At 36.7% G+C, this 12,294-nt stretch overlaps 2 protein-coding genes across 2 annotated transcripts in view; both read right to left on the bottom strand.

The window, feature by feature from the left end:
* The window catches only part of LOC105002055, a 93,252-nt gene that overhangs the window by 77,908 nt on the left and 3,050 nt on the right, over positions 1–12,294 (bottom strand). The window lies entirely within an intron of this gene.
* The window catches only part of ARSJ (arylsulfatase family, member J), an 85,390-nt gene that overhangs the window by 71,516 nt on the left and 1,580 nt on the right, over positions 1–12,294 (bottom strand). The window lies entirely within an intron of this gene.

Below are 12,294 nucleotides of genomic sequence, written 5' to 3'. Positions count from 1 at the left end.
TGAGTTAGACAAGGCTGTAGTCCTAGTGTGATTAGATTGACTAGTTTTCTGTGAGTATGGTTTCAGTGTGTCTGCCCTCTGATGCCCTCATATAATTTAGAAAATTGTATTATACATTAATATACACATATAAAATATATATATGCCAAATAATACTTAAGTTCCAAATAAATGTCACATCTCTACGTCTAAGATTTTATCTTCAACTAAATCATTTAGCTATAAAAATGTATAGTTATATTAATTTTATAGCATTATAAAGACACCCAAACAAGACTCAAAGTAAAAAACTGATTTTAGGTATTTGAACTGATACTTTTAAGAGTGTTCAAAAAATCTAAATTAAACTTTAATTGATGAATATGAATTACTCAGTTCACATAAATTTATTATATATTTATTATGGCTTTATCTTCTGTAAGAACTTGATGTGTTCAAAAGATATAACATGGTCTTTAACCTCATGAAATTCAATCTCAAAGATAATTATTAAGTCTAATAAAGCAATTAAAAACTTCTTGAGTTTTTCAGATCCAAGATTATGGCATAATCTTTCTGTAAATTTCTAATTACAGATTGAAAATCTTAAAATTTTGATCACCTATAGTATACATTAACATTATAGTATACATTATTATGGCATACATTAATACAATTAACATTATAGTATTAGATTATATTATCACAATTGTAATAAACATTGATAATTATAATATTGCAATATATTTATAACTATAGTATAATATCGATTGATAATTATTGATAAATGTAGATTGACAGATTTAACTATAGATTAATGTAGTATGAATTAATAATTTAGAATGGAGTTCCCAAGTATAGATAACTCATGAATTTTTGCTAGGTGGGAGAGCAGAGAAATTGGGTCAATTAACTTTTTTTCATGTTTTTGTTTGTGGATGCAAGGAACTAAAATTCATTCACATGCAGATGAAAATGATTTTGTGGAGATTAAAACATTTAACAATAAAAGAGAAAAAGCGTAAAATCTAAGAATCAAGTGTCTAAGGAGGCAAGGAGCTCTGGGAGGTGTGTGTCTGACAGATGCAAGTACTTCAATGCCTACTGGAGGAAGGAAAGCAGACAACGTGGCTACTGCTGCCACTGGGTTCGGAAATTTTGTACTGGTAATATGAAAGAATGGCACCCCACTCCAGTACACTTGCCTGGAAAATCCCATGGATGGAGGAGCCTGGTGGGCTGCAGTCCATGGGGTCGCTAGGAGTCACACACGACTGAGCGACTTCACTTTCTCTTTTCACTTTCATGCATTGGAGAAGGAAATGGCAACCCACTCCAGTGTTCTTGCCTGGAGAATCCCAGGGATGGGGGAGCCTGGTGTGCTGCCATCTCTGGGGTCACAAAGAGTCGGACACGAATGAAGTGACTTAGCATAGCATAGCATAGCAATATGAAAGAGATAATTCCCTATTGCTTCTTTTCTCTCAATGGAATTTTGAAGTAAAGCAGTGAGCTGATGAGGGGATATTGGCAGCTTGAGATGAGAAATCTTGAAGAATTGGACACAAACTAGAGGATACAATTCTGAAGAACTGGACACATACTTGAAATCTTGAAAGTTCTGAAGAATTGGACACACTGAACAGAAAAGTACCCAGTGAGTAAAGGATCACTGGGCATTCTTGTGTGCCTATTTTGGATCTGTGATCATGAATTTAATTTAATCAAATACTGGCTGTCACTCAGACATCTGCTTCTATGCCCACTTACTCACTTGGACCTTCTCAGACACTGAATGTTGCCAAATTATGCTTATCCAGTTTGTCTGGACACTGTGCATGGAACAGTCCAGTACTCTCACAGGATCTTGTCCATTTCCCCAGCCTTTTTCTCATCCAGGGCTACTTCCTTTCCTCCTCCAACAAGTTGGAGAACAACCAAGTATTGAGAAAGCAATCAATGTACTCCTCAGCAAGAGGACAATGACTTAATAATCATTTTCTGGCTTTTCTCTCCGCCAAGCCCAGGTACTTGGTAGACTGATACTCACCATATGATAGAGACATGATCTGGTCAGTGGAGAGAAGAGTCCCCATTCATTACTTTAAAATGATCAACAATGTTCTTTGTTGGAAAAAGGTGTGTGCAACATGCCTTTGAATTCTAAGAATTTTATCACTTGTGTACTGACCGCTGCATCTTATATAGGCCAAAAAACGTGTACCTGTGTATAAAGGTGTAAATGATCAAAGAAGTGATGGAGGGGAGATGGGGGACGTAGATGGTCGGGAAGGATGCAATTGTATTTTTCCAGGAGACAATGAAGAACATTCTAGAAAAGCGAATTCTGCTTAGAAGGGAACAGGGCTTTAAGGGGAATAGCTTTGGTATCCTGGCAGTGATAATCCAAAGAGGGTATAAAGGGGAAAGTGTTAGGAGACTGTACCAGAATCTTGTCAGAGGCCAGATTTTGAAGGTCCTGATATGAAATAGTTAGGAATTGGGCTTTAGTCTACAGGTAATGGCAGCTTCTAAAAGATTTTATGCAGCGAGTGGCATAATTTTGACTGTGTGATTTTGACAGAGATTTCACTCAGGTCTTAGTGTGCACTGTGGATTCAAATGGTGCAGGCAGTATAATCATTTAAGAGGTAATGAAATAGTGATCATAAAGCACAAGAAATCCAGTCACCACGAAGCCTAGAACAAAATCTTAATTCAAAACTCTTTATTGCACACCTACTGAGTGGTCATCCCTGGGTTAAGCTAAGCTAGCATGCAAACATAAATAAGTTACAGAATTATATTCAATAAAATGTTTTTAAATTACTGTTGATTGAAGGAATTTGAAATAATTAATCACTGGCCTTTCCACTACCCAACTTTTAATTCTCATTTAGTGTGGTACTCTTAATGTTACTGTTTAAACATACATCTGGCTTTTGCTTGTCACAGGCTTAGCAGGGTTCCAACAGATTCTGCCAAGCATGATGAGAGCAACACGCCAAGCGTGACAACCAACAGCAACACATACGACCTGCAAGTGCAGAAACTTAAAAGAGAAATAGAGCCCTAATCACCTTCTTGGACATTTCAGAACTAAAAATACCATATGAAAAACTGTGATGGATAAAATAGATTAAAATTGAAATATAAAGGATTTACTTGTAAATTTTTATACTTATAGATTGAAATTGGAAAAGAGATATGAGTACACACACAGCTTTTCAAAAGAACAAGTAGTCAGTTCTTTTAAAGTCAGTGATTAAACATTAAGGAGATATAGTTCTAAATATAGAGGAATTTTTACTTAAAAATTATATAATACTTGAGAGTTTTCCAATTATTTTCCTCATATGTTATCTCAGTTAAACATTAAGGAGATATAGTTCTAAATATAGAGGAATTTTTACTTAAAAATTATATAATACTTGAAAGTTTTCCAATTATTTTCCTCATATGTTATCTCAGTTAAGTGCTACAACCTTTGAGATTGTCATTACTCCTATTATATAGATAAAATCATAGAGTCTCCAAAAGATTAAATTACTCATTCAAGGTCATAGTCTGGACTTTCCTAAATCAGAACTGTAAATCAGATTTCCTCACTATATTCTGTTGTTTCTGCTGTGTCACATGGTCTGCCAGAGGGAAATACATAATTGTTTATTCATCTTTTCATTCATTCATTCTTCATGCCTGTTCGTACAAAGCACTGGGTTGGCTGCTGTGAAATTTATGGAGGTAATAAATCAGCCTTGCCACTCAGGGGACCAGCGTGTGAACGAGGTGGAAAATCGTGCCTAATAAGACAGTAACAGAAAGAATTATGTAAGGTCATCACTGGAATAAATATTTCTGGCTAAGGAATCATGGAAACCTGTATAGGAAAGGTGGTATTTTAGCCGAGTCTTAATGAGCGACTGGCATTAGGGCCAAGTGAGATAGGATGTGAATTCCAAGGAGTGGAAACAGTCTGTGCAAAAGGAGGGAGAAAGTCACGTATGAGACATGCTCGAGAAACAGTGAATCATTCTTTTCGCTTGAGTACAGAGTTTAAAGATAAAGAAAGATAAGGCTAAAATTGTTTTCGAAGACTGGACTAAGGTATTTACAAATTTCATGGCAGAAGGAATGGGGTGATGAAAACAGCAAGGATGTCGTTGAAGCCACACGAGTTTAGATTCCAATACATGTTCTGCTGCTTAGATGCTGTGTGAACACCAAAAACTTATATAATTTCTCTAAAACATTCAGATACCTATAAAATGAGGGTATTTGTTAAATATTTGATAAATATTTGTCAAAATTATAAAAATATTTTACCCTCAGGGTGATGTGAAGGTCAAATGACAGGATGTTTGAAAAGCAACCGGCACAAGGAAGCCCTCAGTAAAAATCACTTTCCTTCCCCATTCTGCGGTAGTCATTGGGAACTAGAGACCCTAGTTTGCTGAGGCTGGTGATATAATGAGTCATGTCCCAGTAAAGCAAATGTGGTGGGTGAATTAGGGAGAGGGAGGAGGAGAACCAGGAGGGACAAAAAGTCTTTTTTGTAATAAAGCACACAGGGAAATGAATGTCTCAGTGAAGTTACACTCTTGGGAATATTTAATATCTGGAATGAGAAAAGAACATTGCTACACACTCTAATTATATCAAAGTAAAATACAGAAAAAGACTACATAAAAATGAATTCCATAATATTGCTATAGTAAAAAGTCCAAACGAAACGAAACTTTGAAATAAAGTTTCCATGCTGAGCTCCTACTAGAAGCAGGAGTTCCAAGCCTTTTGGTTCCTCCCTTGTCTTTGATCTCTGGGAGAGGTCATAAGGATGAAACAAAATGATCTGAACTTCAGCACCTGGATAAATTTACACCTTACAGGACAGCCATTCAGGAAACTCATCAGATTCACCTGAATAGGAATTCATTTCAAAGGGTGTCTTTTTAAAAAGACTCATTTATAAGTAGGGTCTTTGATCAGAAGGGTGTGCAAGATAGCTTACTTGACTCTGATTCTACTGCCAGGAAAATCCATATGGTAAAACAGGAAGAAACAGCTATTTGTTGAATGGTGTCATCTATTGAGCCATTCTTTTTGAAATGGATATGTGAGGTTTTTAAAGTCACGCAGGCCATTTGCTATTAACATTCATGTTCCAAAGCCAAAGTGTTCCTTCCAAACTTCTCCAACTACAAACATTTTTCTAAATGTTTACGTATTATTTAAATATTTATGAATGCAATAAGTGAACTCTTAGTAACTGGTATTTATTGTGTACTTTTAGGGTGTATAACACTATTTAAAACTAGGTCTTGGAGAAAAGAAATGGATGGAAGAAGCATGCATGATCCTTGATGTTTACAATCTAAGTGTGTGTGGGGGGTGGATATTGTGTGTATGTATCACATGTCTGTGAAATGGAACGATCAAGAAACCTTTGCTTTCTTGAATCTTTCTCCCAGGCTGGGTCCTGGGACTCTTTGCTTCAGGGCTGTAATGTTTGTACCTGGACACACCTCTCTTCAAGCTACAAAATATAAAGAAACAATATAGGACTAAAAATAACTGTGTGCCTGTGCCCCTGGGACAAATTCTGCACAAAAAGATACAAAAAGACAACCCTCCCCCGCCACCCCGCCTACCAAAACTGCCATTTCTGAAGAGCCAGGAGCAAAAACAGGGTACTGTGCATGCACCCTGCACTCAATACCACAAAGGGGTGGGCAAACCATCTAAGCCACTCCTCCAGTCTGACCCCCCCCCTGGACACACCCCTACCTTCAATCCATATAAGGAATAAGCCTGCCCCCTCTCCTTGGGGGAGGAGCAATGGATCTTGTTACTTATTTTGCTCCCTCCTGCAGACAGCACAGGAGCCCCAGTAAAGCCTTGCATGAATTTCTTATCTGGCCTTTAGTCAATTTCTATTGACTGGAGAAGGCCAAGACTCTGGTTGATATCAAAAGAGTTCAATTACTCTTTCAAGGTTTTCATTACTGGGGTAATTGTTAGCTGACAATTTCATATCTGAAACCAATAGTTTCTAAACTACTGGAAGACACATTCTCTTGCTGCTACAGCCCACTGCAAAAAGCCAACACAGATCTTGTCTTTCTGGACAAAACCCCCAGATCTGACTGTGTGCCTGACTGTACAGTGTGGCTGCAGTAGCTGGCTATGGATAGGGAGGAGGCCCCGCTCAGTCAATCTCTAGAAAGAAGCTGTAATTACAACTTGCACATATTTCCTAAGAGATCATCTGGAAAAATTCTCACCATGCTTTTCAGCTTCTTTTATTTCAATCTTCACAAGAACTGCAGTCTTTCTCCAATCTTTACAATGTATCTTTCACTCAGAGTCTAATCTCTCTCTATATATATCACTGTATATTCTCTGCTCTGATTAAATCCTTCTCCCCTCTTAACTCCTTCTTTCCAAAGAGCCTTCTGTTACTAAAAATCTGTCATCAGCAAAATCCTCTATGACCTCATCTGTTTCCTGGACATTCCTTCCATCTTGTTGCTCTGGCTGACTGCTGGTTATCCTCTCAACTTAAGACGATTCTTCTACCCATAGCCAATTATCAAGCATTCCGAAGCAGGGATTGGGTATTTTCCTAGTGGCACTTCTACATGGTTTGGCTCCTATTTCTTTTTAAAGGCTCAACTTTTTTGAAAAGTCAGGCAACAGATCAGAGGCTCATTATCTTTCCTATTATGGGCTTCCCCGATGGCTCAGTGGTAAAGAATCTGCCAGCCAATGCAGGAGATGTGGGTTTGATCCCCCTGGAGAAGGAAATGGCGACCCACTGCAGTATTCTTGCCTGGAGGATTCCATGGACAGAGGATTCCGAGGAGCTACAGTCCATGGGGTCACAAAGAGTCAGATACAACTTAAGAGAACTAAACAACAACAATCTTTCCTATTAGAGTCCTCCAATTCCAGGCCCTGCCCTCTCTCTGCTTCCAGTCAGATTCCAGCAACTAGCTTACTGTGCTCTTTAATACAATTTCTCCCATTGTTCTTAATGGTTCAAATATCCACCCAAGTGATCCATCAACTCCATGTCTGTCTCACACCTTGCCTTCACTTCTAAAGCTTTATCCTCCATCTCACGATTCTCCTATCATTTCTAAAAACTGCACTACTTATAGAATTTTGCTTCAGCATGCATTTCTTCAACCATCATTATCTACCTTTCCAGTTTTCCAAGTTGACTGTAATGTCCTCACTTCAACCCTAGACAGACAATCCATTGACCCTGGCACTTTTTAAAAGAATATAAACTGCTTATAGTCTTCCTCTTTCCTTTGCCAAGTTTAGAGTCTAAAGACCTACTCTATTCACTTGGCAAAGCTCCAAATCTAGTGAAATCCACCCCTTCAACAGAGCTTCTTCGGCACTCACACACCTGAACATGGTGCAAGAAAAACAAGCGAGGACTGGTCTCTGTTTAAATTTATGGCCGCAGATCTCAAATGGGTTCTCATCGCGGCCCCAGTATTTTTACAGCACTTCTCTACTTAATTCACTTTCTCACTCTCCTAGAATATTTTCTATCTGTCTTTCAACCTTAAGATTCTCATTCTCATCTAATGAACTCATTTATTATTTCACTTAGAAAGGAGAATAATCAGAAGAGAACTACCTCATATTCTCCAAAACCAAATCCTTCAACTTCTTTGAATCTGTACATCTATACCCTCCCTTCTTTCATATGAAAATGAATGAACTAGTAAAGAATAGCTTAGGCAATTTGGAAGAAGAGCAAGTAAAAGGACTTACATTACAAATATCAATATTTATTATAGAGCTACAATAGTTAAGGGAATGTAGGATTGGCAGAAGAATGGACAGCGTTAACGGTATAGATGCTTTTGAACTGTGGTGTTGGAGAAGACTCTTGAGAGTCCCTTGGACTGCAAGGAGATCCAACCAGTCCATTCTGAAGGAGATCAGCCCTGGGATTTCCTTGGAAGGACTGATGCTAAAGCTGAAACTCCAGTACTTTGGCCACCTCATGCGAAGAGTTGACTCATTGGAAAAGTCTCTGATGCTGGGAGAGATTGGGGGCAGGAGGAGAAGGAGACAGAGGATGAGATGGCTGGATGGCATCACTGACTCGATGGACGTGAGTCTGAGTGAATTCCGGGAGTTGGTGATGGACAGGGAGGCCTGGTGTGCTGTGATTCATGGGGTCGCAAAGAATCGGACTTGACTGAGCGACTGACCTGAACTGAACTGAACGGTGTAGAATAGAGTCCAGAAACAGACTCAAACACATACCTTTTCTGGTTTATGAAAAAGATGACACTGTGGTAAAGTGGAGAAAGTATATTTCTAATAAATAGTGTGGATTAAGTGAGTTTACATATGGAAAACAGTTGGTTTGAATCCTGATTTATACCACATTAGAAATTAATTCCAGATGAATTATAGATGGAAACAAAAAGAAGACTATAAAAATGTTTTAAAAGACCATTGTAATGATCTTGATTTAGTCAAAGATACCTTAAATAGGACATCAAGAAAAAGATTATAAATAAGCCTATAATAAATTTAAAACCCTCTGTTCATCAAAAAACATTAAGAAAGTGAAAAAAACAAGTCACAGAATGGGAGAGGTCATTTGCAATTCAAATATCTGACAAAGGAATAGAATATAAAAATAACTACCACAAATCAATAAGGAAAAGCAATCACCTAATGAAAACTCAGGCAAAAAATCAGATACAAGTAAATATGCAGTCCATAAAAATATGAAATATGCTCAATTTCTTCAGTCACCAGGGAAATACAAACCAAACCATAATGGTATACCAGTGCATAATAACCAAAATGACTAAAATGAAAGAGATACCAACCAGTGTTAGCGATAATGTGAAGCAAACTTTCCATCGCTAATGAGAATATATGGTGGCTGAGCCACTTTAGGTAAGTGCTAGGAAGTATCTACAAAAACTGTGTGTGTGTGTATATATATGTGTGTATATATATATATTCCAATTATCCAGTAATCCTGCTTTTTGATAGATACCCTAGACACATACAAATATATTCACCAAAAATATATGCAAGTATGTTTATGGCAGCACTATTAATAATGGCCCAACACCAAAAAAACCCACATGTCATTCAACAGAATGGAAGAATAAATATAGTATATTTATATAAAAGAACACTATTCACTGATAAGAATAAGTGGATTATAACTCCAGCCGACAATATGGGTGAATTTTACAACAAAATGTTAATAGAAAGAAGCCAGACATTAAAAAATACCTTTTCTACCATTCTATTTATATGAAGTTCAAAATCAGGCAAAATAAAGTGTTAGAAGCTGGGTCGTGATTACCCTTGGCGAGTTGCAGGGGTTGTTTGTTTGTTTTTTTTATTAATTTATCAAATCAAATATCGTATTACAAATACACATTATTTGGTTTATCTTTACATTTGTTAAATGATCATCATGGTATTTCAAGTGGGAAAAAATGAATAACAAAATAGTCAGAACAAAAAAGTATTGCCAAAGATATATATTCAGCTCAGATTGCCAGTTTTTTCAACTCTAAAGTCTGCATGAAACACATCTAAATTTTGCAAAATTTATAATTCTTCTGAGGCCTTCATTATATTCTCTTTAAGAAGAAATGATGTCATTGCTATATGTCTTTATTTGAAAAACTATTTTTTTTAAAGGTGGGAAAATTACCCTGAAATAAATCAAATGTAGGCAGCTGCTTTCTCAATCAACCTTTCTATCTCCAGTCTAACTTTGAACACTTACAGTGTTGTTTCTCAAAGCCCAGTACACAGAATGTCTGCATTACTCTCTCTCCTGGAATCGACTGCCACATCTACTCAAAGTAGGGATAACAGTAACAACCACCTCATAGAACTGTTGGAAAGATTCAATGAGATAAAAATGCATTATCTCGGAACACAGGAACTGCTCAGTAGATGCCAGTGTTTAATATTAACACTCAGTTTATATTAGTATCATTATTAGAATAACTGGATACGTTTGTTAAATTACTATTAATTTCTGGGCTCAACCCCAGACCACTGAAGCTGGAAGACTATACTTCAGCTACTAGCAGTTGGGCTGATTCTTTTTGCACAAAATTGAGAGTCACGGTCCAGAGATTAGGGCTTACTTCTTTGCTCCTCACAGTTCCAATATAGGCATCTGTACACAGTGAATGCTTATTGACAGGCTGGCTTATGTTCAATATTGCCAGACTGATAGGATGTAAATTGTTAAAGAAATTGGAATTTATCATAGCTATGTACAGTATAAGGGAATAGATTTTTACATTTTGACTCCAGCAGAATATAAAGGCAGGATTGTTTTGTTAATAGTATCAAAAGTAGCTCCAGCTTCAATCACTTCAACTCTTCCTTCATAAATGTGACAGTCTTTGAATTTTATCATATTCCACATAACCTGTTCTTTCCCTTAATGTAATTCGTTAATTTAGGTTTTCTATTAACTTTAGAGGATCCAGAAATAATAGAAAAGTACCCATGTAGAGGACAAATGATCATATTTTCTGGGCTTGCATTATGAATATTAGACCCAGAACCAGGCTTCTATAACCACTTTCTTTCTTACATCTGTGTTCATTTAAGGAAGGTTCCAGCAATTTGTCTAAAAGGAGAACTGAAAGTGTAAACGTCTTCAACTGTTTAATTCAAACAGAAATTTAAGTCAAATCACAGTAGTAATTTGAACTTTTTTTCTATAAAACAGTTACACAACTTGTTACACTGAACAGAAAAATTTAACAAGGAGAATCAATCTTTTCCTGAGGTGTTTGCATTGAAAAGACAGGAAAGTCAACCTTTGACAACAAAGAAAAATGAGAATTTATTTCCACCTTGACTTCTGCTTCCTGTCATTAATTAAACATCAAGATTGAAAGATAAAAACCTAGATATTTTATCAGTGCAAGATAATGCTTTAGGAACTAGATGTTTTTTGATGAAAAAAAAAGTCTTAAATGTTCTATTGTGAAAGATAAATTAACACCATTTAGGTATATGTTTTTCAATTACTCTTAGCTATCTGAATAAATCCAAATTCTATAAATTTAGTCGAAGAGTTTCAGTGAAGCATTTACGACAAATTTATTTCAAATACCAAATATAAGGATGTTTGGGATTAGATATAAAGAACTTGACCCTCAGGCCATCAAATGGACTTGTTATTTTCTAGCCAACAGTCCGCTACTTTATAAATACCAAATGCCCCTGACTTTCTGATGCCACAGTTAACCTTTAGAATGACTCTTAAGTACAGTGAGTCTTCTTTACTCTCACTCTCAAGACAGGAAATGATTGGATTTTTTTTTTTTTTTTTTTCTGGCAGTGATGCTAACTTCTGACAGTTTGCTAAGCAGTGGAAATCGGGTAGTAAGCAAAAGTCTCTGCAAGACAGAGATTCCTACAAAATAGTCTTTATTTTTCCAATGGATACTGGCTACTCTTACAGGAACCAATTCCAAGAAAAACTTCACTGAAGCAAGTCTACCCTGAAACTGAAATCACAAGACTCATTCACTGAAACCTCTAAGGCTTTTCTTCTACCTCTGTCCACTAGCTAAACCTCTGGGTCTCCTAGTTTATCTCCATTCCACAGGCTGAATTTGGACCAGCAAACTAGTTATAGTAACCTATATTCGGATAGGATAGAGTAAAAATATGAATGAGTGAACGCCCTGAGTAGGAGATTTAGCTATTTAGCAAAGTAACAATAATATTAAAAACACTTTATTAAGCATCCAAATAATCTTATCTTTCTTAGAGTTAATCAGAAAATCCCCAGACATGTGAGGGACAGTGGAAGACTTCGGATGAATTTTAACTCATACTGAGCATTTTCCACTGTATTTTCTCCCCTTTTTGAGAACTGTCTTGGTGATTACATATTGCCTTCCCTAATGATCTTGTAAGAGAAAATTACCTATCAAAGACCCAGAGTCCCATGTACACTGACCAGATTTTACACTGCCTTCCATAAGTTTCTTTGCCCTTCTTCTCTCTGTGCTTACCTGTGGCTTTGATTATTCAATCCTAGATTTACCAATAAACCAAGAGTCCAGAAAAATTTTGGTCTATTTCTCTTACCAGTGACGGTGACTAGGAATTCTGACACCGGAAACAAAATCTAAGCGAGCTCAAAAGCCAAAATCCATTTAGAAAGGAACACTTCTGGAGATCTCTGGTTGGTAGATGGGAGTTTATAAGTTCTGATCTCATTTTAAAACTCTGAACGCACTTCACAGCGGGCTGAGAGTAAGGAAA

Source organism: Bison bison, unplaced genomic scaffold, assembly GCF_000754665.1.
Source record: "Bison bison bison isolate TAMUID 2011002044 unplaced genomic scaffold, Bison_UMD1.0 scf7180017864389, whole genome shotgun sequence".
NCBI lineage: Eukaryota > Metazoa > Chordata > Mammalia > Artiodactyla > Bovidae > Bison > Bison bison.
This window is presented reverse-complemented; position numbering and strand designations above follow the sequence as displayed.